The sequence below is a fragment of the Sturnus vulgaris genome, chromosome 5 (genome assembly GCF_052056855.1).
Source record: "Sturnus vulgaris isolate bStuVul1 chromosome 5, bStuVul1.hap1, whole genome shotgun sequence".
NCBI classification, from domain to species: Eukaryota; Metazoa; Chordata; class Aves; order Passeriformes; family Sturnidae; genus Sturnus; species Sturnus vulgaris.
In genome coordinates, this window is record NC_142247.1 from 47,763,312 (window position 1) to 47,789,749 (window position 26,438).

General features: G+C 40.0%; 2 long non-coding RNA genes across 3 annotated transcripts in view; one reads left to right on the forward strand and one right to left on the reverse strand.

Annotated features, from left to right (window-relative positions):
* LOC148223699 (uncharacterized) overlaps window positions 1-26,169 on the forward strand; it is a 47,607-nt gene extending 21,438 nt beyond the window's left edge. For both annotated transcript variants that reach the window (XR_015804000.1, XR_015804001.1), the window contains exons 5-9: window positions 12,677-12,776; window positions 14,323-14,532; window positions 15,333-15,411; window positions 16,665-16,729; window positions 25,712-26,169. This is a non-coding gene — a long non-coding RNA (uncharacterized LOC148223699). The remainder of the gene's footprint in view (window positions 1-12,676; window positions 12,777-14,322; window positions 14,533-15,332; window positions 15,412-16,664; window positions 16,730-25,711) is intronic.
* On the reverse strand, window positions 14,398-21,052 carry LOC148223700 (uncharacterized). Its single transcript, XR_015804002.1, has 3 exons — window positions 20,059-21,052; window positions 15,958-16,033; window positions 14,398-14,529 (listed from the first exon to the last, which is right to left on the reverse strand). It is a non-coding gene; the product is annotated as an uncharacterized LOC148223700 (long non-coding RNA).
* Window positions 26,170-26,438: the final 269 nt, after the last annotated feature.

A 26,438-nucleotide genomic window follows, 5' to 3' on the forward strand; every position in this document is an offset into this window, starting at 1 on the left:
CCCCAGACAGGGGGGCCCAGCCCAGCCCCCCTGCCAGGCCTGCACCTTCAGTGGAGCCAGGCCAGGGCCCTTTTACCTACACAGCTGCTGGAAGAGAAAGAGAGCTTTTTCCTGGGTTACCTCCTTCAAAATGCATTTTCATGGAGCTAACTAACTTTCTCCAATTGGTTCCTCAGGCTGTCAATAACCAAACCAGCCTCCAATTGGTCCCATCAACTCACAGAGGAAGTTCTCATAGAGAAAAACCTCTTTGACTCTGCCCCCCCCCAGGTGTAACCAGCACATTGGGGCTATCTGTAGTCACTTGTAGCCACCACTTCCATTTGCTGACATTTTCACTTACTTTACATAAAGGACAACAGTGGGGAAATAAACCTGTGGGATTTCTGTCTGACTTGTGAGCGTGTGGATGTACACTGTGCCATGAAGAGCTATGAAAATTATGTCAGTGATGTTAAAATGTTGTAAGTGCATGGCGTAGCAGTAGAGGTCTGAGGGTTTAAAGCAATACAGCATCTGGATGATTTCATTGTCAGTAAAAACAGCTGTCAATGGCAGTGGGAGGTGGCAGAGGAAAACCATCAGACTGATTTACACTGAATTCTACTTGCAAATATTCCTATCTGAAAGGTTTCCAAACAATTCTTAGTTCTTTTCATTAATGATAACAATATTTTCCCTTCTGTGAAGAGCAGCACAGTGACTGCCTCTTGTCTGCATACCTTGAGCTGATGAAGGAAATGTTTTAGAGAAGCCTCAGTTGCCATTTTGCTAAAATTAATTGAATTGTTCTGGATCCTATATGACATTAGTAGCCTGGGCTCCCCAGGCAAAAAATCTCAGCACTTAGTTACACTTGAGCTGGAGATACTTTCTCACAAGATCCTTTGCTGAACCAAAGCTCAGCAACATTCAGTTAGTTCTCTTATCTGTTTGAAATAATGTGTTGTCAATACCCTTGGGTTGGAATCACTGTCATGGGTCAATTTTTTAGTATTAGAAAGCATTGTGAGATGTAAGCCTGTTTAGTGCAATTGTTTTGCAAAAGCTACTTAGTGTTGCCACAGGTGAGCTATATTCTATTTATTTTAAATTTTTGCATAAACTTCATTTTGCACATTTTTTGACATGCCAAAACTTCCCTTTAAAGGGGCTTTGAAAGACACAAACATTAAACTGGAAGAACAATAACTTGCAGTGGAAAAAATTGGGATTTTTTTCCTCAGTATGGAAAATAAAACGACAAAAAATTGTCTTTTAAAAAATCTGAAATAGATAAATGCATGCAGTAGTTGTTGACTGCCATTTCTCAGTCTACAAAATTATTGATATTGACTGCATTTAGTATACTTGTACAGATTATGTGGTGTAAGATAAAAAAATAAACTTATGAAATGGGTGGTTAGGGCTGCTGTTGTGTTGTTTCATTGACTTATCATATACATAAGGAGCCCACAAGTGTATATCTGCCAGACAGCAGGATCAAGGGCCACACTAGAAACTGAAATCTCAGCTCCTTTTAAATCATAAGTCATAAACCAATTTATCTCACATTAACCTTATAGATATTTACAATTAAATTGGATCGTGCCTTCTCTGAAGCCATCTCTTTCTTTGACTGCATCTGAGCTTCTAGTAAAGAAAAATTACGCTGAGCTTGTGTCTTCCTTAGCAAGATATTATCTTGACAACAAATGCAGGGTCAAACAAGGGTAGGTGCCTTATGGCAAAAAGAAAAAGTATCTTTTACAGGAAGCCTCTCTGGTCAGGTAAACATTCCCAGCACTCCAGGGTCCTTCAGGAGAGTACTAGCCAACATACATATGTTCTTCTCAGTTCCAAGTGGTGCAAATACTAAAGGAAAAGCAAAAGCCCTGTGGGCCTCTATAATACACCTCAAACACACTGAAGGTCAGACAGATCTGCCAGTGTGAGAGTAGTATTATTGGAATACTGAAAAATCCAAAATAAGAAATAAAAAGTATTCTAGGAAAACAATATGTTCTGCTCTGCAAAAAGAAGATTTGATTTTTTTCTGAGCTTGAAGCTGTCTAATAACCTGAACATTTCAAATGACATTTCTGAAAGACAATTCCTAAAATGTGAAGCACATTTTAAACCATGAATGTAGTTAGGCATGGAAGAATTTCTACTGAATTGTGATGGATTCTCTGTTCTTGAAAACTGTGGCATTAAAAATTATCATTCTTCTACAGAGGACATGCTTGTCCAAACAGAGAGAATTCAGTCTTGAAAATCATGTGATCTGTATTGTACTGTTGGTCAGACTAGACTGTCTCTGGGGCACTCTGGGATTATTTATGGAGGTGTCTGTGAGACACTGCTTACAGAAGAATAATCCGCTCATTCTGTCAAAGAATTTTTATTGATGACTGGCTTTAACTTTTTTTTCTCAGTGTGTAGCAAACCCAAGTTATAATTACCAATTTGTGGGGGGAAAGCATAGAAATGCTGATCTTCATTTCTTCATTCAGATGTTTAGATGCAAGCTAGAGGAGTGGATGAGAGAGGCAGAAATTGGTAGGCAAGGGCTATCCCAGTCTGTTAAGTGTAATATTGTGTGATGGGTACCTCATGATGCTCACCATGTTGGAAGCCTTTGTATCTCCATCTGGCAGGCACAGCCACAAACAACAGCAGCACATAAATCATGTTTAAGGACTGGAGAATACTTTTTGCTGCTGTTTCAGCTTTTCAGGGTGTTTGTTTCACTGTTCTGATAAAGCAGCTGTTGAAGGAAGTGAGAGAGGGGCTGCAAGCAGAACAAGGACTAGGAAAGGAAGTGCAATGTTTAGCAGCTTCAAATTCTATTCCTGACACAGCAACAAATTGAAATAGTGCAGAATCCTTAGTGTTGGTCCCACTCTCTCATGTGCTACAGTTTGAGGAGAAGAGGCATTATCCAGATTTTCTCTGCCCTGTGAGCAAAGAGGCACACAGCCCGTTTTATAGAATCAGTCTGAGTTGGAAGGGACTCGCAAGGGTCATTGAGTCCAGCTCTTGGCTCTGCAATGGGCAGAGCCTGTCACAGTACAAGCTGGCTTGTACTGGGCAGTTAATCTGACCACTGATTGGATAAGCAGCCTAGCTTAAAAGGCCAGCCTCCAAAGAACAGAGATAGGACAAAATTGGAGACAGACAAGAATTTAATCCAGTGAGTTCCAGCCCTGGCTGAAGACAGCTATCGGTCAAAGGACTAAGCAGCCTGATCTGTGAGCCAATCACAGACGTTTACCCAGGAACATTGAAAGTGGTATATAAAGTGAGGTCAGAACTGAATAAAGGCTTTTGCTACATAGATCACAGAGTGTGGGATTTTCTGTCTCAGATCCCACGCCGGTCGTACTCAACATCTGGTGATCCCAACGTGATATGGCATAGCCATACCGCCACGAGCGGGGGAGACAGGCCATCCTTGAGACAGGGGATTCTGGCCGAGAGCCAGGGGGATTCTGGCCTAGAGCCAGGGAACTGCCTGAGAGGCAGAGAAAGGCTGGCAAAAAGCCAGAGCTGTCCAATAGAGACGGGTGCTGCCCAAGAGGCAGGGAAAACACTGGCCAGAGTCAGGAATACGTCGAGAGACAAAGAAAAGACCAGAACCAGGAGTGTCCTAGAGACGAAGGAAAACTTCAGCCGGAAAGCTAAAAGAAAATCATGGGGAAGTTCTTTTCTAAAAATACGCATCCAGTGATTCAGGTATGGACAGAGTTTTTGGAGGAGTGGGAAATTGAATATGAAAAAGAATTTCTTTTTGATTTAATACTATGGACAAAAGGGGGTGGAACCGACTGTAGAAACTGCATTAAATCTAGACTATTGGACTAAAATTGGAGAAAAAATACTAAATGCTGCCTTAAAAAACGATAAAAATGCAATTAGAGCTTTAAAGCCTTGGAAAACTATCTTAAAGCTGATAAAAGAGATAAAAGCTGATATATCCAGCGAAAGCATGGAAGGAAAAGTACTTACTCCATGCACAGAGACTTTACTGGCCGGTAATTCCTCAGTTGCCAGCCCAGAGACTCTAAAAACACCCCACACTGCTGCGGGAGACATCCGAGAACTATCCTAAAATGGCAGGGGCTGCGTGGCCAGGACAGAGGTCCGGGAACAATACCAAAATGGTGGCGGCCGCATGGCTGGGGGAGGGAGAAAGGAAACACAGCCTCCCTCGTGGGACGTACTTCTACCACAAGCCCAACCCGGGGGGGGGTGTGCCTTTGCCCCAAGCCCAGCCCTGGTGGGATGTGCCTCCAGCTCCAACCATGACTTGGTGGGAGGTTCCCGCGGTCTCGGTCCAACCTCAGGAAGGTGGAGTCCTGACCCAAGGCCAGCGCCGAGCAGGTGTGCATCGGCCCCGAGCAGCCCTGCCTCCGGGGGGAGGGGTTTTGGCCCCAGCCCAGCCTTTGCAGGGCGTGTCTTTGCCCCAGCAAGAGGATCTGACACCGCCCTGAGTTGCCACGGAGACCCCCCACCAACCCCCAAGCAGAGGAGCACCGTGATGACGTCACACCAGGAGCGACACAGGACAAACCCAGAAGTGCATCGGGACCGAGAGATACCAACACCAAAGCTCTGAAAACAACTCCGGAACCAAGCTTAAGCCCTGATCCTGCTGCAACCACAGCACCCACAGCTTCTTCACACCAGGAGCTGAGCATGGAACAGCTCCAAAAGGTCTCTACACAGAGGAACGGCCAAAACACCCCAGAAAAGAACACAAGCTGCACCTTGGCCAGCCTCCAAACAGCAGCCTCAGCCCTGCTGATGTTTAGATCAGAGGTCGTCTCTTCCTGGGACCCGGCTATCTTCTCGATGAAGGTAAAGCAAAAGGCTCTAGAATATGGTGATTTAGAAGTGGCTGAACTGATTGCAGTGCCTATGTCTTCACCAATAGAAGAGGACTGGCAGGGTGAAGGAGATACAATAATGGCATTCCCAGTAATAAGGGGAAATTGAACTACTCCAGATAAATATGTACCCTTTAATTGGCAAAACCCTTTTAAAATTACGCCAGTTAGCTGCTAAGCATGGGTTGGGATCCCCTGCAGTGACAAATATGCTTAAATTCGTGACTGCTAATGAACTAACGCCATATGATATAAAGCAAATTGCGAAATTACTCTGTACTCCACTACAATACATGATATTTGAATCAACCTGGAGAATATATGCAGAGGAGCAAGAGTTACAAAACTCGAGGCTATCACAGCAAGACCCATGCTTTGGGGCAGGGGTCCCTCAGCTCATGGGAGTATGTCTCATGGAAGATCCTCAGACCCAAGGATACTTAAATTCTGTGATACTAAACCAGGCAAAAGAATTAGGAATGAGAGCCCTAAATAAGGTTACAAACATGACTGTGCCAACCCAAGGATTTAGAAACATAAAACAAAGCCCAAATGAACTATATACACAGTTCATAGAGTGGTTGCAAGATACCATAGAAAAACAAGTAGCTAATAGTAATGCAAATAATCGAGTATTGCTACAATTAGCATGAGATAATGCAAATGAGGACTGCAAAAAACTCATAAATGCAATACTCAAAGAAAATCCATCCTTGGAAGAAATGATTAATGCATGTGCTAGGGTTGAGATGGCATCAACTAACATACAGAGGTTAGCTGATTCTATTGCAGCTGCAGTGAGGCTGAGAGCAGAAAGCCTCAATCAGAGACAACAAAGCCACCAGAAAGCAAGCTGTCCCAAGAGATCTGCCTTACAGAAGAAGGCTAGAGGACCAGGTAACCTCAATTCATCCTATAATAGAGGTGGGAAAACCAGAACAGTAAAAATGAAGATTAAAAAACTTAGCCACATCAATCATGGCAATGCAACCAGCAATGTTCAGCAGAGCTCAACAGCTGCTTCATCCACCTTCAACTTGATTTTAGCAAAGCCTGCATATCTTGCAAGTTTTACTAAGTTGATATTTGCCTTGTTAACCTGTTTTCTTACAGTTGCTAAAGGAATATTTTATCAGAGTTGCAAATATAGTCTACAAACTTTTAAGTGTGTATTGAAGTTCACAGTTGAATGTTTGCTAACTTTATTCATATACATTGCAATAGCATCATACTCAATCAGCTATCTTGAGAATTGAACATCTTGCTTACTCTAAGTTCAACAAAACAGATTTCTATGGATCAGTTTAGTTAAAGGTATTTCATTGGCAAATCACAGTTGCAAAATTTCTAAAGTATATACCTCTTGTCACTTCAGTTTACAATGTTTAAAATTTATCATAGGTTTGTTTTAAAATAGAATAAAGAATAGAATAAAGAATTTTGCCTAGTCTAAAGTCTCAACTCTGGCCATGTTGGGATTTTAACTAAGCAAAAGGAAATGTGTATCATCAAAGCCTTCTCAGTCTATTTCAATTGCAGCCAAATTGGAATTTGACTGACAAGGAGAGAAAATTATAAATTGTAAAAAATTATAAAATCCAAATGTTTCTAAGTTTAAAATGGGAAGAAATCATTTTGACTATCTAATTTAGCCTTGCTAAAGCTAAAATTCCTTCCTTTAGGATAAACATGAAGAATGTTATCCGGAGAAGATTCTCCTAAGTTATCATTTAAAGGAAAACTCTTCAACAGTATTAAACACTAAAATTGAATTATAACATGTCAGTAATTATAATTCTCACCACATAAAAATAATTTAAAAGTGTATGTCTTATTTCTTGTTCTAATTTCTAAAAACAGGGGAAAAGAAGGGAGAGAAAGGATAGATAGAAACGTGTTTTTAATTGAAACAGCTTTAAGTTGAATAGTGTATTGTTGTTTAAATAAAACAAAAAAAAAGGGGAGTAAGGAATAAAGAAAATACATATGTTTTTATTTGAAATGGTTTTAAGTTAAATGGTTTCTTGTTTTTAAAAAATGTTAATGATTTAGAACTAAGTGGTTCTTATTTAATGTTGAATTGTAACACTGTAGTTATTAAGCATTGAGCCTGTAACATGTCAAGCTAAAAATTATGTTAACAGTTTTATAAATAAAAACAGCACAACTCCAATGATACATGAAGCACATCAATAATTTGGAATACTACGCTTATAAAATTCAATAACAAAAAATTAAATTTAAAGGATTTATGGCAGTAAATGTTGCAACTTTTCTAAAATATACAATTTAAAACCCAGCTAGCCTGTTAAGCAGGCAAAATATTTGAGTGAAAATCCCAGTTCATCTATTAGACCTTAAAAGCTCATGTATCATTGGTTGAGAAAGTAAATGACAGAAATTGAACCTACCTCACAAAGTTATAAGAGACTGAAATAACAAAGTTGTTTGTTTACAAAATGTTTTACTGTTTACAAATTGTCTTGTTAAGTTGGAATCTTGCACAGTTCTAAAACTAAATGTTATATTAAGTTATAATTTCAAAAGAGAAGTTTAAAGTTTTATGGTTATAGAGTTAAGTTATATTTCTATGTTAAACAGTTAAATTGTTATAAGTGAAACCAAAAGTACTAAATTCACCTGACTGCCCCTGAACAAAAGCAGTGCAGCTTCTGGTATGTGGAACTCATCACCATCCAAAAGAGCCAAATTTATTAAGCTAGGTGAAACCCCATTCCAATTAAATAGATGCTGTTAATGTAATTTTGCATGCAAAAGGGCCCTTGCAGGCAGGATTGGAGAGAACAAGCTGCACATTTGTGTTTCAAAATTTTCTTCAGATTAATAAAAAATTAATTGTCACAGTACAAGCTGGCTTGTACTGGGCAGTTAATCTGACCACTGACTGGATAAGCAGCCTGGCTTAAAAGGCCAGCCCCCAAAGAACAGAGATAGGACAAAATTGGAGACAGACAAGGATTTAATCCAGTGAGTTCCAGCCCTGGCTGCAGAGAGCTATTGGTCAGAGGGCTGGGCAGCCTGATCTGTGAGCCAATCACAGACGTTTACCCAGGAACTTTGAGAGGGGTATATAAAGTGAGGTCAGAACTGAATAAAGGCTTTTGCTACATAGATCACAGAGTGTGGGATTTTCTGTCTCAGATCCCACACTGGTCGAACTCAAGAAGAGCCCAAACCCTCCATACCCTTGCTGTTATATGAATGTTTATGTAGACTGTAGAGAAATTTCTGGCTTTTAAGTTGCTGCAAAGTGCCCCCAGGATGGTCTAAAACTGGCTTTTCATGTTGGAGATGAAATAGACCCATGAAATTCCTTTGTTCTTTCCTATGCATCAAAATTTTGCCTGGGCTACTACTCCTGAACACTTGTAGTATTTTTGTTTGAGGAATGCTTGCAATGCAGGCATAACTTCTTGCTAATGCTGATTTATAGTCTCCCATAACCAGACTAATTAAACTGTTGCTGTTTAAGATGAATATATATGGCAGGAATTTATTTGTCCATATTCAGCAAGAGCTTGAGGATGAACCCAATGGAAAAATAAATACTGGCGATGTTCTGAAATCCCAAAGTGAAAAATGCTATGACTAAACTCATGGTTATGCTGGTTTATATAATGCCTCCTTTAGTATAATTTCTCCTTAGGAAAGAAAGCATGACATATTCACATTGCATTATTTTTACCTCCTCAGATGGCCTTTCTTAGAGAAAATTTACTTCTTCAAGAAATGATTGCAGGATTTCTGTTTTGTTTGTTTTTCACATTTTCAATGTTGTAGATAAAAGCAAAATTTCACGGTCAGTATTTCCATCTTTGAAGTGCTGCATTGATAAATTAGTGGCTACATATACATGCTTTTTTTTCTCACCCACCTACACCACTTTGTCCCCCAAAAAGGTGAATAATTTGGATTAACAAGAAATTCCAAATAATAGTTTTAAGAGTGTTGAACAAACATCTTTTTCAGTGATTTTAACTAGACTTTAAATAAGGGAATGAAGAAATAAAACAAGAAACTGTAAGAAAGAGAAAAAAACTAGCTAACCAGCATCTGTATCAGTCTAGCTTTTATTAGAACTCTTCTAATTTGAATTAATCTTTGCAATGACTTCAAATTTCTCATTTCATAAATTCTCCTAATTAGTCTTGGCACAATTGCTGTACTCCCTGATTGTGATCTCTTACAAGGTGTCAGGGCATGTCATTACACTGAGAGTGCATGTGACAGAGTTAGAGGGATGTGTCACAATATCCTAAATGATGTCTGTCCCTCTGTCTTTGGAATCCCCTCCTGAAACAACTGCACTCCAGCACTGGTGAGGAAAGACTGTAACAAATCAAAGAGGCTTCTGAAATATCATCCTTCTTGTATCCTGATGGAGTGATACCCACTGATCTTTAGATTCTGCATTGACAAAAATTCTTGTCTCAGTTGATGGGGAATTGACTTAATTTAGATGTCATGCAAGGAGACCCTGAAGATGAAGATAGATTTCAGACACACTGTATGTTTTTTACCTGATATTATTTAAATAATTCCACCTTGTTATTACCTGCATATCTCAAGGAAGTTGAAATTCCCTGCAGCTCTAGTGCAAGGCAAGAATGAATACAGTTCATTTGTCAAAGTGTCACTGACCTATTTTATAATAACCTGTATAGTAGCCACAAGTTCCAGATTTATTTCTCTGGTGGGACAGTGAAAGCAGTTTTATTGCAGATAAATTGACACTGGAAACAAGCTCTCCCTTTTCCTTGCAGCGTTCCTAATGGCAGGAACCACAATAGAACCATGAGAATCTTTGAAGGAAAGTCTTAGTGCACAACAAATAAACATTCATAAAATATCAGATGCTACCAGACAGCTTGCTAGAAATGTAAGCCACAAAAAGAGACCCACACTCAAACCCTCACCCAGGGATCAGCCTGTGTCCACATACAGGCACACATACACAATACATTGGTACATGTACACGTGCTCCCACACCATGCAAGAGCAAGCAAAGGTTTCCCTGTTTCACTGTAACCATAAATGTATAAAATCTTATTACTTTCTCACCTTCAGAATTTAATATCCACACAGGGAGGAGCAATTAGGCAAGTGCTAGACTTTATCATGTCAGTGTTATTAGGAGCAACTTCTTAACATTTAGAGAGGATTTAAAAAGGGGTTATGGCATTGTATGGTCTTGGCAGTCAGACAATAATACATTTCTCTCTCTAAGGATAGAGAGAAATAAGGAAGAGCTTAGAGAGCCCTTTCCCAGTAGGTTCCTGTAAGTTATGATCTCCAGGAATACAGAAGAAAGGTGGGAATGAGCTAGGAAGTTTGAATGTCTTTCATTTCCCCCGTGATATGTGCCATCCCCAAGACAAGTGTGCCTGTAACTATCTCACTTGCTTTAGCACCAGGGTTGTTTATCAGGAAAAATGTGTTTCCCATCCTTCCTGCATCTAGTGGAAATTAGATATTCTTATTGGCTTTGTGACATTTAGCACACTTAGTTTAAAAGAGATGTTTTATTTTATTTTCAAGTGACTTCTCTGTCAGCTTCATACTTCTGAGACTATCCAAGACTAACAGCATGATGATTATTTTCTAAAATCCTCTTGAAATTTCATTAGATTTTGTTGGATTTTGTAATAAGCTAGGAGTCTTTGAGACCCATGAGTATAAGTGCACTTGTTTTGTTAAACTTTATTTTCCTTTCCTCTGTTACCTAGGGCTAATATTTGTTTTGTGTGACACTTTCTAAATGTATTAAAAGACTGTGGACATACACAGAGGGAGGTGACTGCATTTAATCAGTGGCTGACTGCATGCAAAGAACAGTATTTGATTTCTCCCTCATATCACCAGTAAAAGAGAAATGTAGGGAAGAAGGTGATGGTAGTTTCAATCTTTCTCATTGAAGCCTGGAAAGGAATTATTGTCTACATCAGCCTTACTGTTTAACACAATAGATGGGTTGTGACATAAGCAGCCCAGTCGAGCCCTTCTGTCAGTCTGTGTCTTTTACTGGGGCAGAAAATGGAGAGGTCTGAGATGCAGGAATTGTGCAGGGCAGTCTGAGCAGCTCACACCAATGTGGTCTTTGGCTTCAGAAAACCATCTGCTCACAGTGCTTTCCTATGACATGCCTGTGTTTCCAATGGAAAATAGTTCATGTTTATAATCTCAGTTTATCAGTTTCCCTCTCGCAGGTGTGGAGAGAAAAGGCAAGGCAGAATCAGGCACCATGCCTGGAATCCACAAGATAAAATTAAACCATTGAATCCAAGTTTGAATGCTTCTACATTCCATTTCAGCTAGTAAGCTTGAAAAATGTAGAAAAAAAAATTCCTTTACAGTAGCTTATGAGTTGATTTTAGGGTTTCATGATCAGAACAGGGTTGAGAATGTAGGGACATAATCAAAGATCTTTTCTGCTTCTCACACTTCCCACCAGTGAGGGGTCACAAGAAGGTGGGAGGGATCACAGTGGGGATAGCTGACCATGGGAGAATATTCCATGCCATATAAGGTTGTGTTCAGAAATTAAAGCAGGGGGAAGAAATGGGGATGGGGTATTCAGGGTGATATTCAGGGTGTTTGTCTTCCCTAACTACTTTGGTGTGAAGTAGCCCTGCTTTCCTGGACATGGCTAAACACCTACCTGCAGACGGTAAGTAGTGGACGAAGTCCTTAATTTGCTTTTCTTAGGTGTGCAACTCTTGCTTTACCAAGTGAACTGTCTTTATCTCAGCAACAAGGTTTCTCATTTTTACTCGTCTAATTTTTTTCCTATCCCACTTGGGGTGTGAGGCAGCAGCTGTGCGGAGCTGAGCTATCCACAAAGGTTAGCAGGCAGGAGTCCTCTCTGGTGCCCCAGGGTAGGGAATGACCCACACTCCATGTAACCCTGCCAGTAAAATGTGTCTTTTTGGGCTTAACATTTCTGTCTTGAAGCAGAATTTGTTTACAGCAGCGCAAAAAGGATACAAAATGTCCCTTTTGATACGTGGCAGCAATTACATCTACCTAATATAGACTTAGGTGCAAGTTCGGTCTAAAAAAGACATAAGCATCTCCTGTTTTTCCAGGATATGGGTCCTTGTTCAGTGTGATGGAATAAATTGAAAGCTGAAGCATTCTCTGCCCTTACACTGAATTAACTGGGGATCTCAGCCATGACAATGTTAATGCATGTTCTTTACAAGGAGGTAACATATGTACCTTGGTGATTCACTATCAATTCATTAATCAATAAGGACCTGACATGCAAAACTGAGCTCCTAAAATTTTCATAATTGCTTAATGGAAGGGACCAAAGAAAAGCCAGCCAAATCCTGTAGGTTATTTGGAATTTGAATATGACTAATTTTTCAATCACAATTAATGCAGCAATGCACTCTGCATGAAGAGCAAAATCACACGCTGTCCCTGAAATAGTTTTTAGATAACTTGGGGGCACACAGTTTTGTTCTTTGAATGTGTAAACTTAGGACAATACAAGCCCCAAGGGATCCTAGAGGGGACATGGTTTGGATACTTTGTGCTAACTAATTCCAAATGAAACGTCAGACCTGCTGATTAGAAGCATTCACTAAGTTAACAAGTTGTTTTAAAAAGTTTGTGCTATTTCTTTCTGTGTTTTTCTTTTACTTAGAAATTCAAAGCCTCACTAAAACAGAATAGAGAACATTGTTTCAATGATTTGTAAATACATAGGAATAATGTTATTTGAGATATATCTTCCAGAACACTAATTTTTGTTTGTGGCTTAATTTTTTTTCTTGCAGGATACTGAAGATTTGCCAAGATAGCATATCAGACTGACTGGACTCTGGTCAAAGAAAATGTGCTCATTAGTAAAGCCATCAATCAATACTAAGCTTTTTGGTAAGTTCAAGTGTGAGACCTTCTATAGGAGAGTGTAGGAAATAATCTGTGGAAATCATAATGGATGGAATAAGGTAAAAATGACAGTAATTTTTCATAAATGGGAAAAAATAGAGGCCACTTATGCCAGAATAATTTATTATATTAGGAAGTTAGATAACTGAGACACTTCATGGACACACGTCAGAAGAGTTTAGTCTGCTCAAAAAACAGCTGATCAAAATTTTATAACTTGCTTAAATTAAAATAAAAGAGTACTCTGATATTTTACCACCTTAAATAAGGTATTTATTGATATAAATTTAAGCAAATAATAAAACATAAAAGAAAGACCACCATGGAGAAGATGCTGTCCTTCTATTAATTCCGTGCTCATTCAGCAGAGAACAGATTCTCTTCTTTTAATACCTGAAAAATATCTCTGTACTCTAGCTCAAGAATTCAAGTTGTTTGGGTATGGTTTCTGCCTTAATAAATTAAATTCTTTAGAAATAATCTTTACATTTACTTTGTATAATCTTTCCTATCACATGCACTTTTCAGTGTAATTGTTGGCTGCATACCCTTTATATCTCTGTGAGACAGGATATGTATGAGATACTATTTACTTAGTTAGTCATTGTATTGCAGTTTCAAATGAAAATTCTTTTTGTCTCTTACAGTTGCTTGGGGTGGGTTACTTGAACTCTCTTGGTTCTCAGCTAATGTCAACATGTGGGAGAAACAGAGCCTGCCTGATGTCCTTTTTTGTTCAAAACTTAATTGCTGCGTGAGTAAGGAATATGCAGCACTGCCAAATGGATAACCCCATGGAGACATTATAGCTTGCTGTGGGGTGCTTGTGCCTGGGATGAAGCAAATTCCAGAGCAGCAGGGACCTGAGCATCTTTGAGCACAATCTGAATTCACTGAGTATCTCACAGAGTTCTGGCCTTTAATCCAATGCAGAATGAAAACAAGATATTTTCTAAAAATGTAATTCCTGTTTGATATTAACCTAGTCCCACATGTTCTACTGGTCAGGAAAGCATTGCTGGAGGAAATGAATTACTCCAAGGCTGGATTCCACCACTCCCCCCCGCCGTAGCTCAGTCTGTCCAGTAATTTATGTAGTGCTTGGAAAGAGCAGACAGGCATTACTTTAAATGGAGGGAGACCTGTACTTGTATTTTTACTTAAAATCCATAACCCTTCTTCCTAAGCCACCACCTGTTTTCTGTGAAAGCTTGGAACAGACTGTCTGAAGTAAACAGGGGTTCATTGGTTCAAGTCAGCTGGAGTGCAGCTCTCCACAGACATCATAACCACTGCAAACTGCTAAGCCAGTAGCTGAATGTGAGTGTTCCTACTGCTGTGCTGACACATCACCTTTCAAACGTGTCCAGTATTTTACCCACCTTTTGTGTTCAGCCTGACTCATACACTGTTCATTTTCTGCAGCATCACCAATACCAGTTTTGGGGTTTGTTTGTCAAGGAGTCCAAAATGAGTACCACAGTAAAAAAGGGGTGGAAAAATTCTCATTTTATATTTTTATCTGTTTTAGGAGCTGAAAATCGAGGAAAAAAAGATGTTAAACTTGAGTGGTACACACGCTTTGTTTTCACTCAGAATAGTCTTGATGTTAGCCTTTGAAGATTTATTTCCTTTGGGGATTGTCTCTTCCCCCTTCCTCAGGAGCCTGGATCAGAGCTGCTTGCCCTTGAAGGCTGCTTCTGGTTGAGTTGTCCTCCCACACTCTCCATAACTGCTCCTGGTGAGGATGAATGAATTAAAAAAAACGCTGTGAATGTCAGAAATATTATTTTCCTTGTCATTTTTAAATGAGGTTAAAGCTTTTTCTTTCCCCACTCTGGGAAAGAAAAGGGGTTTATGCTAATCTGCTGTGACGCTGATTGTTTTCCAGAAGTGATGATGTGCCTGTGTAGCAGCTGCCTCAGCCCATGGCCCCTTGTTGCTGGGTCTGGGGTTACAGGGCTGGGGTTGTGAAATGAGTGATAGAGAGCCACTCCTCTTTGATACAAGCTGTCTAGGTGTCTTTTACAGGCATTTATCAAATTCCTTTCCTTTGACCACTAGCTCAGGGAAAGTACAGTTCTCTGTGTTTTCTTTTTGCATGTGCAATGGGTTGTGAGACCTAGAATTTTTAAAACAAACTATTGCATTTAGTGAGAATCTTCCTGTTGAAATATGATTTTATGGGTGAGTTAGCTCTCTCCCTTAAATATTGCTTTCATAAAAGCTGTCTGTTTTCCCTGGGAATTTTATTTGCATAAGAAAATTGTTAAATCAAGAGACTGAGCTTTCACTACAGTTAAAGGGTAAGAGTGTTGAGGAGGCTTGAACAGAAATACTTCAATTGTGGGATTTAAAAAAAATATTCCCAAACATCATCACTTTAAAATTTGATCTATAAGACTAACCAGGAACATATTTAAATGAGAAGTGTAACAGTTTTACTGATAGAGATTGGGGTTGCCTAGATTAACCTGTAATCACAACCCTTGTATATATTGAAAACAGTCTTCTTTACTTACAGTATGCTTTTCTATGCAGGCATAAACCCTGCTCCTTCTGGCTGGGCTCTGTTGGCCCTGAAAATCTATTGGCTTTGGGAGATGAACAAAAAGCAGAGGTAAAAACACTTTTTGGGTGTCTAACATTGAAGTTATTGTCTTCTGAAATGGAGGGATAATTCAGGAGTCAGCAGCATAGTAAATATTACAGATATTGCTCTCTTGAGAGATGGAATTTACTTTTTGGGAAAAAAATGTGGTGTGAATAATGCTCCTGTACATCCAGGGATAAATAGAAAAAAGAGACACTGATTAGAAGAGTCCTCCAAGCTGACAAATTACATGTGTTCTATGTGTATCATAGAATCACAGAATATTCTGTGTTGAAATGGACCAACAAGGTTCATCAAGTCCAGCTCTGCAGGGAATGGCCCATCCAGGGTCCAAACCCAAAACCCTGGTGCTGTTAGCACCATGCTTTGACCAACTGAGCCAGTATGATTTGATATTGAAAAGCAAAACTCCACAGACTAACTTGCATGCATAAGGTGTAATCCTACAAGACTACTCGTGCACATCCTTAAAAGCTGCACTGTATAGAGAGGAAATTGAATTTCATAAAGAACATGCCAAACAGAAGAGATTCCGTTGTACACTCATATTACCTGGGATAGAGCCACTTCATTGCTTCCTAATGTTCTTCTGGGAAAGTTGCTCTATATCAGGAGGCTGGAACAAGTACTGAAATAAAGAGCACAATTTCGAAAGTAATTTTAAGATATCCACACCAAACCTTAAATGCTATCCTGTGCTTGAGACAAATAAGAAAGAACCTGCCTCTCATGTGATTTGGGGTATGCAACAGCTGAAAAATACCTTTACCTAGAAGAATTGCACAGGACCCAGTTAAGCTGTGCTATGTGCCTGTAGGCACACATTCTTTCTCTGTCCCTCTTTCTCTTTGCCTGAGGCACAGTAATTATATCTGTATTTCGGGAAAACCTAGGCAGACCCTTCTTCCAGTCACATAAAATGTGTCTGGACTGCTTTTTGTCTATTGTCACACAGAGAGAGAGAAAGCTGTGACTACTTTTGAAACTGACTGCCTGTGTGAGGAACTGAAGCTGCAGGAGGGATGAATGGTGCTAATGCCAAGTTACAGAACAAGAGAGGACTTTAGAAGATGTGGGGTGCTCCACATTTCTCAGAGGTCTGGTTTTCCTAAATGGGAAAAATAGTTGGTGGATGATGAAGAACTAGAAAACTTTTCATGGCAATTTTTGGAGTTGTGTTTCGATATGCAAGTAAGGGAAAATCTCCCTGGGTTTCCTGCTGATACGGTCTTTGTCTTGATCCCTTTCCCTTTGCACAGTTCCCCCAGCCCCATCAGCTGTGGAAACCTTGTCTCCAGCTAGAAGGATGAGGTGAAGGATCAGGGTGAGTAATCTTAGCAACATGAGCTCTAAAGATGGTGTATTAGCAATACAAGAGCCTAAGCAGTCCTTGATTTTGTAAATAAAGGTCAACCACAAGCAGCGCCACTCTTACCGCCATATGCAGCAAGACTGTATACAGTTTTTATTTATTATTAAACAGATCTGAAAAGCAGGAATTGTGTTTTGCAGGGTTTCAAGGCATAGTCCTTGTTTCCAGCCCTGCAAACCAAAGCTGTCAGCTATTTGTTGTGCGAAAGCTAGAGAACTCAAAGGCATTCAAAGCAGCCTGTAGCAAGTAGTGGTTTCACTCCCCTGGGGCATCGTGTTCTTAAATTCAGTGTCTGGATTGAGTGTCCCAAACTCCAGGGGTGCCTTGGAGCACATCATGCCAGGAGAGCTCTTGTGCAATGCACGATGAGCTACAATGTTCTCAGTTTAGGTCCACTGAGCTGCAGTGAGTTACAAAAAGTGCAGTCGCTCCAGCTGGAGATAATCAGTGCAGAGCACTGCTAGTTTAGTGATTAGGTCAATCCCTTGGATTACCAGAATAAAGATTTGAGATCCCTTCTTTGAACTTGGATGATTTGTAAATGTATCAGCCATATTCCTAGAAAATAGAAATTAGACCTTGATGGTCTAATTCTGAAACACTTCAACAATCTCCTGTAAATCCACGTTTCCATGGAAAGCTTTGTTTTACATTGAGAAAGGTCTTTCAAATAAAACAGTATTCCCAATCAGCCCTGTTTCATATTTTACGAAACATATTGACAAATTGAAAAATCTAGAAAAGAGCTACAAGGAATACTGGAGTCCTGGAAAATCTTTTTTACTGTAAAATGTCTTTTTTGTTTATCTTTAGAGTTTAAATGGTGCCTGTTCACAGTAGATAAGTGTCTGTGAAAGGAGCAGGTTTACTAGAAGACAATATTTTAACCTTCTGAAAGTATAAAAATCTGCAAATGGCTCTCATGGTTGGGAGTTGAAGCTACTCAAATTCAGAAGAGAAATCAATGGTAAATGTTTAAGCCAAGAATAATCAATCACTGAAGCATCATTAAGAGAAATGGATTATACTTGCCAGCAAACCTGTCACTAAACCAGAATTATTTTTAAAATGTCTCAAGATTCAGCATAAATTTTTTCTATTAAACAAGTGAATTCAAGTGGAATTTCTGAACTTGCAGTAGAAATTTGTTGATGGTAAATCATGGTATCTCTTCTGCGGAAGGTCAGAGTAGATGACCATTGAAGTTAAGGTTTTGCAATTATTTTCTGTTTCATAAATTAATCTAAAATTAATTATAAAAAATACTAGGTCAAACAAAATGTTTTCTCATTAGACATTCAGCTAAACTCTACTTAAATGAAACAAGGCTTGTTTTTCTATTCCTTTCCTTAATTTTTCCATGTACTAAACTATAGTGTAGGCAATTTTTCAAACATATCCCTCTCTTTTTTTATATTTTCCTAAAAATATTTCAATTATTCATTTAAATTTTTACTTTCTTTTTTCCCCATGTATACTTTTTGAGAAACATTTGACAAATAGCTTTGCTTGACTCAAATATGTATTTTATTTATCCTGCCACTAAAAGAATCTATCCATCTGAGCTCAAATGTTAGGATTTTGAGAAAAGAATCTGAACTCACACCTTTCCCCATACTTGAGGGCATACAAGCCCTGGACTGACATGTCACTTTTTTCCCTTGAGGATTTGTTAAGTAGCAGTTTTAGTTCTAGAGAGATGACAGAAAAATACTTGTAGATTCTCGTTTATATGGATGTTCAGTAGCTATGCTAAATAAAGAGTAGTAAATTGCCAGGATGAAGGCAGATAAGTAGCTAATGAAGGCTAATTAGTATCAGCCCACTTCATTGCTAAATAGGGTTATAGCTGGCTAAAAGGGAACACAAATGCTGAATTTCACCAGTATTAGTGATGATTTTGGCACAGGAAATAGATTATCCTGCCCAGTTTCACTCTTTTTCTAGAGAGAATTTTGTAATTTTACAGTTCCCTGTACCCATAAATGTTTTCACAGAGATGAAAGGCAAAAGTTATGAGAAGATATTAACCATAAATATTTGATGATTTGTTTTCAAAATATCCTCTTCTTTGTTTCCTACTAAGCATGTCATAGACGAGGAAAGCTCCCAGGGATATGTAGAAGTTGTGCACCTAAAAACACAGAGATGACATTCTGGAGTGGCATGCCTAGTGCTTTCTTACCATGTGGTGAATCCAACACACTGTTAAAAACACAGTTCTTGGAACACTGCTTCATTTAGTGTAAAATGAGAAGCTTGCAAACGGTTTAAGCTTCAATAAAGGTTCATTATGTGCTTTTGATTGTCTGAATATCTGTCTGATTTGCTTTATTTCTAAAAGAAATAGTGACATCTAAAATTCATCTCAGCTGGATGACTGTAGTAATCACCTCATCTTATTACTTTCAAAAATTTGCATGTTGTGACTTCAGAAGGGAAAAAGGGTTCAGAATCCACTTTCATTTGTATTGGCATCTCATTTCAGATAGTCCTGAAAATGAACAGGGTTCCAATAACCCCCGAAGGTTAGTTTCAAAGAAGATTCCTGCCTACAAGGAAATGAGCTCATGTTCAAAATGCAGCCCCTTGCACAGTGAGCGCAAGTAGGATCTCCAGGATTTCAGAAGCCTGTGGCCCTGAGCACAAGGCACAAGGCAAAGGGTTGCCACTAGGTCTCTCCTGAAGGTGAAAGCTCAGAGGCAGAAGGAGAGGAAAGAGGAAGGGCAGGGCTAGGGAGGATTGGGTGTGATCAAGAACTCAGTTTTTATTCAAGAAATACTGCTGAGTGATGAAACCTGAGATGATTCATCTCAGCTCCTAGGCCTAGTTCTGTGTGATTCTAATTAGTCTACTTTGTGTTTGTGGTCAGTTGTTGGATCAGGTTACAGAACTGCATATGGTTTCAGCCAGGGCAGAGTTAATTTCTTCTTGTTACAGTGCTGTGTTTTGGATTCTGAATGACAATGATGTTGATAACATACTGATATTTTGGAGTTTTTGCTAAGTCATGTTTATCCTAAATCAAGGACCTTTTTTCCCTTGTCTCATGCTCTGCCCATGAAGAGCTGCATGAAAGAAACTGGGAAGGAGCACAGCTGGGACAGGTGACCCGAAGTGACCAGAGGGATATTCCATATCACAGAATGTCATGCCCAGTATATAAACTGGGGGGAGTTACCCAGAAGGATAGCTGGTCTGGGCTGGGGAAGGAGGATCTTGCACCAGTCAGCAAGTGGTGAGCTACTGTGTTGAGAGTTCCAGAGCTGGAGAGAACAAACCTGTTTGGATCCTGATTTGAAGAGCCTGGAGCTTTGGACAAGTGGCAGAGCATCATGGATGACAGCCTGAGGTCCCCAGCTGGAAGAGCTGCCTGAGAAGCTCCTCCATAGGATTAATTTATCACTGTAATGCATTTCCCTCTGATTAAGCAGCAGGCAACCATCATCTTCAGCAAATGCATTTGTAAGGATGAGTCTGCCATGGGGAATATGCTGCCTTCTCAAACACTGAAGGAAAGGGCAATTTTCTAGCCTATTACTGTAATTATGCTGTTGTGTTTGAATTACTCCCAATATATGCCATGGACCTTATAGGATGTCTCCAGATGCAGAGCTTCCAAACATCCATCTACCTCATGAATAAACTCAGAGTCACATAGGAGCTGGGGACTCAATGCCAGACCTTTTGGTACTTCCCTTTAAAGACAGGGCTCTGAAAAACTCCTTTTGTAGGGAGCTGGGTACCTTGGAGAGGAAGACCTGAGAGCTTGATGCTGGGAAGGAGCTGGTTTTTGTGGTTAACTGGAGGCAGTGAGGAATAAAAGAGGGCTTGAGAAGACTGAATCCTTTCTTCTAGTTTGTATTTCTAGGTATAATTTTTTCTCAGCTTGCTGCCAGTTTCTCAGGCTTGAAGCAATCCTTTAGTGACCCAGAAATGCTTGTCTACCACTAGAAAGCCTTGGTTCATATCTCTATCTGTCATGTCCAAGAAGGCTGAAACATCTATTTCCATTTTAATCCATAAGTCAACAGATTCAGCTATTTTTTTTTCCTTTTTAAATGCTCAACAGTGACCACCTAACCTTCTGTTTAGACCACTGGGAAAAAAAAAAGGAGGAAAGTCAATGCTGAATGTTGTTCCAGGTAATATCTGAGGCCCCCACAGGCATCTTCTGCCACAGCTCAGTATCCGAACAGCAGGTACCCAGCAGGTAAGGAGTAATTCTTTTGTTCCACACTTGTAGTTCTTGAAAAGTAGGAAAAGTTCAGCCAGGAGATATGAGGAGACATTGCTGACAAGCCCTGGGAAAAAAGTGAAAAATCCGGGATAAGAATAGATTAATAATTGAAACAAAGCAAAATATGATACAAATAATTCTAATGACAACAATGCTAATAATTGTAGTGAAAAATAGAGAAAGGGAAATAAAACCCAAGAAAGGCACAGTACAAGTGTTCACCACCTGATTCCCAGCCTGTCCTCTGGCTAGTTTCCCCCTAGTTTATATACTGATATTCTATGATATGGAATATCCCTTTGGTTATTTTGGGTCAGCTGCCCTGGATGTGCTCCTGCATGTGCAGCTTCTTGTGCACTTGCTTTCTGAAAAGTCCTTCAGTTTGGGTAAACACTACTTAGCAACAACTTAAACATCCGTGTGTTAACAACCTTATTGTCATGCTAAATCCAAAACACAGGACTGTAACAGCTACTAAGAAGAATATTAATTCTGTACTGGTTGAAACCAGGTCAGACAGGCAGAAGAATATTTGTTTATGAGTTTTTGAATCCCAGCAGATCTTGTGGATGAACAGAGAACCTCCATGGTCAGGACTCCACAGGCAGAGGCAGATCTAGCAATGCAGCTGCTAGTTTTTAGGCATCAGGAACGTTTTACCAGTTCTCTTCTTATTCCTCTACCTCTGCTCCCATTGCTCCACAGGGAGTCTTACAAACTCAGAGTCCTTGCTCAGTCACCATGTAAGTTGCTCTTAGGTAATTTAAGTGTTTTTCTCTGACATTTTGTATGACTGTTTCTGTGTCCTTATAGCTAGGGGCTTGGGTATGTGAGGAATGTTTTGTTGTCTTCCTGCATTATAACTTTTGCTGAAACTTTTGGACAATTTTTCTTATGTCAGAACTGTGGGCATAGGGGAAATGAAACCTGTTAGTTATTGCTGACTTTTGCTCCTTTAGCTCACTTTTTCTCCTTGCTGTGGTCTAGTGACCTGAAGTCAATCACCTTCCCCTTCTGCTTTGTTCACTACAATCTCAGTATGAGAAATGTCATAAAGCCAGGATGGAAATTGCTTTACACTACAGAACATAGCTAAGACTATGTAAAATAACTTGTATATTATTAGGAAAAACAACCAGGAAAATAAATCTTGTCTTGCTTGTATCTGAACATAAATATCATATCTGTATCTTTTTTTTTCCCACTGGCCTTAAAAACAGGTTTATTTGCTTTGTGTTTGTTATAATTGCCTTTTTGACATACATCAACAGCAAGCTGTTAAATTAAGCAGTGCAAATGGGATATATCACTCAAGTTTCCTCATATTTCCCTTGGAAAGCACCCAACATTTGGGGGCTTTTTGACCAGCAAACAGGATTTGCTCCTTAATGCTCCAGGCGCATATAATTTTTTCTGTCCTTTGTTCTCCATGCTCCTTTCAAGCTGTTTCAATTTCCTCTCTCACTTCTGAGGACCACACACCAGTCAATCCAGGTAGCTGAACACAGAGGACCCAGGAAGTTGGGGGCTCTGTGCAGCAGCCACTCTACACCAGGCAGTGCTCACGAGGGGCCCCAAACCTCACTGAAAACTCTTGATTAAGACACAGCAGCATCTGACACCTAATTGCTTTGTGTGGGAGTTTTCAGTGAAACATCCTGAGAGTAATAATTTCTGCAATTGATGGCACCTCTCGGAGCCCTTCTTGTTATTTAATTGATTGCAGGCTGGCGCTAAGAAAAATGCAGCTTGTGGTTGCTTGAGCTGTTTAGCCATTAATAACCACGTGGGTGGACAGCTTTGTTGTGCTGATCAATACACAGAACTCTGCTCCTGAGACAGGGGCACAGGGAATTTGGCACCCAGGCTGTGCAGGGAGAGAAGAATTCCCTTCTTGCCTACAGAGGTGCTTCTTGTCCTTGCTCAACTGGCCTGAACTCTTACAAGGCTCAATCACTCCCAGGTGTCTGGAGAGACATGTTTGTGCCAGGCATGAGACACGGACTGTATGCTGATGCTGCACCACCTCCTCCCAGCTGAGGAACTGAACAGGACAGCAAACACCCCTGCCTAGATTTTGAAAAAATACTGCTTTTCAGTGTTTTTCTGAGGTTCAAAATAGCAGGTTTTTCTTTTGCTCTCCTCAAACCACACTCACTGCACAATTATGTTGAACACAGATTTTAAATACTTAAGAATGTATTTGTACTGAGGAGACAGTAGTTATCTATACTTCAACTTTGTACCTGCTTTTGTGATATCTAGTATGTCAACATCCTGACCTTTGGGTTTTTCAGTTGTACATCTGTGTATATGCTCATGAGGCAGACACACAAATAGCAGGGACATTGAAATACAGTTTTCCAACTCATGGAAAACTAGGAAATTATTATTTTGTTTGTTTAGGCTTGAAGGAAAAGCTTGTTTCTACAACTTTCCATGAAAAGAGAAATCCTGAAAACAGCTTTCAATATTTTATGATATATGACACATGACTTTCATTGATTTATTACAACATCATTTAGATGTTGTAATAAACAATAATCAAAGAATAAATAATGGAATTGTGTTGAATTGAATTTTCATTTTGCTGAATTTTTAATTTCTAGTTTTGAATTGCTTTTCTGATGCTTATGTCACTCAGGTATAATCCTACACCCCTCCCTCCCCTTGCCACTTTCATTCTAGAATAATTTACAGACAAATGTATGGGTGAGATGTATTCACAAATGATAACTGGGCTTGTATTTGGTCTGAGTTGAAAGTTAATTTTGAATTTATTTTCAGATAAGCTACTGACTTGATAAAAACTAGCAGAAATTAAAGATAAAACTCAGAACACCCCTTCCCTAAATTCAACATTTCATTTAGGTTCTTCCTTTAAGTGCTTTGCTTTGGGGCAGCAGTACACACCACCATTAACATACTTTGTTATGAACAGATTGAGATCACTCCTAGCTATGGAGAAACTAGAGGTGGTTTCAAGGCAGTGACGTAGAGATGAGGGGCACTTTATCTCCTTAGAAGGTAATCAGCACTGCCTGGGCCCCTGAGGAACAAGTTTCATTATTAGGTCCATAACCTAGTAGAAAGAAAGCCCCTTGGAGTAAGTTTCCTGAAACAATAGGCAAAATAGAGCAGGAGATTGGGTGTGCAACGGAAATTACTTTAAACCAGAGTCTCAAGGCTTCTCCTGGAAAATTAACAGCTGAGGGTGTATTTTTTTATTCAGCATATTTGTTGCTTATCCATCACAGTCCCAACCTGTGTCCAGCATAACATGAAAAGCAGTGACTTGCATGGAATTCAATCCAAATCTGTTATTTTATTTTCCCCTTCTATACAAAAGGCAAACTTAGAGAGGGAGGGGAGGATGGAAACGGAAAAAGTGCATGTAAACTACTGCCTGTCCCTTCCTTGCCCTTTGGGTGATTGTCACATTGGCCTTTGCAATCAGGTTCTCAGTTGCCTTTGTAAGGCTTCTCTCATTTCAGGTTAGTATTCACGTGGAGTGATGTTACTGTGAAGTGGCTTTCCTTGCACTTTCGGTGGGGCTCATGCTAATGAGGAGTTATGGAGAGGAGAAAATGTGATGGGGAATGTCAGACCCTGTTAACAGAGCAGTCCTGCCCTTTCCAGCTTGTACTGCACCAGGCTGGAGCTCTCTGCCTTTATTGCTTTGTTCACTCCTCATGAAGAACCTTTGTGAGGGATGAGAAGGGCAAGTCCATGCCAACCATGACCATTGCATCCAGGGCAAGGAAAGAAGGGCCGATTACCTGTGCCCTCAGGAAACTTAGCTCAAAAGTGGCTCTACTGCAATCAAGGGCAGGCAAAACTGGACATAACAGTTGCTGCTGTAAGGACCAAATGCTTTCCCAGAACAAAAGACACTCCTGAATACAGAGCAAAGGCATAAGAACTAGCATGCTTTATTTTCTCCCCATACAGTTTGCACCTTTGCATAATGGATTTCTCTCCATTCCTCACCTCTCTTACTTCTTGTCTTATTTTTTCCCAGCATAACACCAGTTATTATAATTATTGTTAGAGTTGCATCTACAAAACCTATGAAACCCTGTGGCTGTGCACACGTGGACTGAGAAGCATCTTGTCTAACTGTAACTGTTAACAGGGTCATCTGAGCCTGTCCGCCGCCTCTCCCCATCATCGGTATAGATAGAAAAAAGCTGTGTCCAAAGAGGCCTTCAAACAATTTAAATAAGGTTCCTTAAATAAGGAAAAATTATGTTTCTACATTGCCCCTAGGAAGGTGTCCTACTTTTGACAGACGAAGCATGCCTCATTTTCATTTCTTGCTGTGGCTTCAGAGTTCTTTGCAAACATGATTGACTTCCACTTTTCAGCCCTTTCCACTCTGAACTGTGTCTGCCAAGGGATTAAAACATATTTTAGCATGTATCTTTTCAAGTATATATTCCTCCCTTTTATTCCTCTTTGCAGGATCCCAGGCATTAGAGGAGCACCTCTATTAATGTTGATAAAAGCATAATCATGCTGACTGTATGCTCTGGATTATGACCCAAGCATGTCCAGAGCAAAAATCGTGGTCGTTCTTATTCTCTGTGAAATGCTATGGAAACCTGCTTAGGCTTGTTCTAACTTGCTGCATGTCTTTGGCCACTGCTAAAGGCTGTGCATAACCCATAAAACTTATGCCTCTTTTTTCCCAGATGTCTTGGAGTGACTGTATGATGTCTATATCCCCAAATCGTCTGTTCTGTTGGTGTTGAATATTAAATTCTGCAACTTTAAGACTGGTTCCAGGAGTGAAAGGGCAGGGGGGCGAAGAAGAAGTGCAGAGTTTGTTATCAGAGACTGCACGGGCTTCCCCGCATTCCTGCTCTTGGACTGTGTTGTCTGCGGTGGACAGCGAGAGAGAGCTCTCCTTTGCTCTTGGTTAGTTTTTTTGGCTAGCTGAGGCAGAGAAGCCCCCTGGATTGTTTTTTCCCCCTTTTTTTCCTGTTTTCCTGGAACTGTTTGAACCTACTCTGGACTGAAAACCCAGAAGAGCACCGGGAGCTCACACCTGTGGCCCACCAGGCCTGGCCTGGGCCACGGCATTTCCCAGCGCCTGAGGGACTGAGAACAGCCTGAGTGAGCCGGGCAACCCACGGAAAGAACTCTTCTAAATCTGCCATCTCTTCGGAACGGCAAGAGGTTTTGCTGTTTGATATTGTTCATTATTGTGCTGGGAGGTGTGTTGCCTGTTGAATAAACAGTTTTTCTTTTTTTTCCCCACTTGTCTCCATTTTTTTTCCCTTTTTCCCGAGGGACCTCATTCAGAGGTTTCCTCCCAAATTTGCTCTAAACCAGGACACCAGAGCATTTAAAAACCACAAATTCCTTTGACATAACAGAATCACACAATAAGCTGAGTTGGAAGGGACCCTCAAAGAT